Below are 2023 nucleotides of genomic sequence, written 5' to 3'. Positions count from 1 at the left end.
GGGAAAAATTTGCATGCAGGTCGCAAGAAACGATTCTCTTTAAAATCACGATTCTAACATGAGACCATCGTGATCGGTAGTAATTAATTTTTTACTTTCAGTAAACTCGTTCTAAACTATTAGGTATTAAAATCTAAATTATCATTAAAAATGTATATTAAAATATACATTTTGCAAATATTTATCATCTCATTTTACTTTTAATATGCGCGATAGAAATGCATGGGAAATATGTGAAAAATTTGAAATCAATTCCTGAATTCTACAATCATATAGATTTATTAACTACAATTATATAATATCACAAGAGTCATCGACAATTCTCCGAAAGAAACCAAGTATATTGAAAAAATAAGAGTTATACTTAAAAAATACATTGCATGCACTAAAATGTATTTATCTAATATGTGCGTCCAATCACTATTATTATTGCAATGATCACAGCTTATCGCAAAAAAGCTTTTTACAAGATTTTCAGTCAGAGTTTTGGATAAAAACTTTCCAATGTGCCAAAATAACTGCTTCAAAGTAAATATTTGTGTTTTTCAAAACTTTATTTTTATGATTGACCAGATATTGTCAATTGAATTTATGTTCAAACGTAAAAAGCATGTCTTATGGAAAGCATGACAACTTGACGACAAATGTATAATCAGTAATAACTAAATGTTAAGTACAGTTTAGTGCACGTAAGTAATGTACTTTTAGAGTCACCATATACAAAATGACATAAACTGCATAAACATAGCATAAGACCGCTAGATCAATGAACATCTTATGTAAATCAATATGGCATCTTTTTGTCAGATGATCATTAGTCCAGCGAGCTTATGCTATGCTTATACAGTTTATGTCATTTTGTGTGTGGTGGCTCTTAAAATGTAACTTTAATTTTTATACTCACAATCAGTTAATATACTCAGTTTTTTAAAGATCTATACTGACAACGCTCTTGTGTCACCGACTGTGTACTTTTATCAACAAGAAAAATAAAAAGAATAATGTCAGTGCTATTCCTCATTTGTTGCGCACTTATTGAAGCGACTGCGAATCGAGATAACAATCTGCGCGCTTAATTATTTCCCCCGTGCGTTTCTCTTAAACAAATTATATGCTTCCCAAGAGTCCCAGTGGAAGATATTCTAGGGGATTAAAAGTAGGCCGTATGATATAACGTTAATTATAGGTGATGACATAGAAAGAACTTCAGACGAACTGACGATACTGATGATGATGATGATGATGATGATGATGATGATGACGACGTTCGAGACGGGTGTCGATGATAATGGCGAGCGAGCGAGCGAGCAGCGCATCGTTCCGGATTGCCGGGCGTGTAACGTGAGTGAGTGGGTCGCCAGGCACAACGCTTGTCGTGATAATGTGTTTCTGGGTCATTCACCGCCTGTGTATATACAGAGTAACAATCGGGGAGCTGTTGAAGCTAAATAGCTGTAATTTTATAACGAATGGAGAGAATGAAGTGAATTTAAACGCTACTTTGCAGAAAAAACCCTTCATTCTCATTGGCACACAGTGCAAAAGAATATGTATTTGTGAACTTGTAAAACACAAGCATAAAAAAGTTTGGCTGATTGCATGGCTCAGTGATATATGTTTACAAAATCTCGACGTGGGTGGTCATGAAAGGAGTTTATCTCAAACTCTTCGGAGATACAGTTACAGTTATTAATGTTAGAAAGTGTATTTAACAGAAGCATCTCGATTATTGTATAAGTTTAGATGATTATCATTTCGAAAACATATAGATATCATTGAATTATGCAATCAGTCAAACTAATCTTCTTCTTAATATTTATTTTTACAAATTCATATATGTACATTTTACCTGCATCACGTGCCAGTAAAAATAATGGATTTTACTGTAATATATTATATAATGTTTAATTAATTTTATTTCGCCAACTCATTACAAAATAACAGTTAGCTATTTAATTTCAGTAACTTCCCGATTGTCATTCTGTACACTCTATACACGTGCATCTGTCACGCTTTCACGCGA

This window comes from Trachymyrmex cornetzi, unplaced genomic scaffold (assembly GCF_001594075.2).
Source record: "Trachymyrmex cornetzi isolate Tcor2-1 unplaced genomic scaffold, Tcor1.1 scaffold34, whole genome shotgun sequence".
Lineage (NCBI taxonomy): Eukaryota > Metazoa > Arthropoda > Insecta > Hymenoptera > Formicidae > Trachymyrmex > Trachymyrmex cornetzi.
This window is presented reverse-complemented; position numbering follows the sequence as displayed.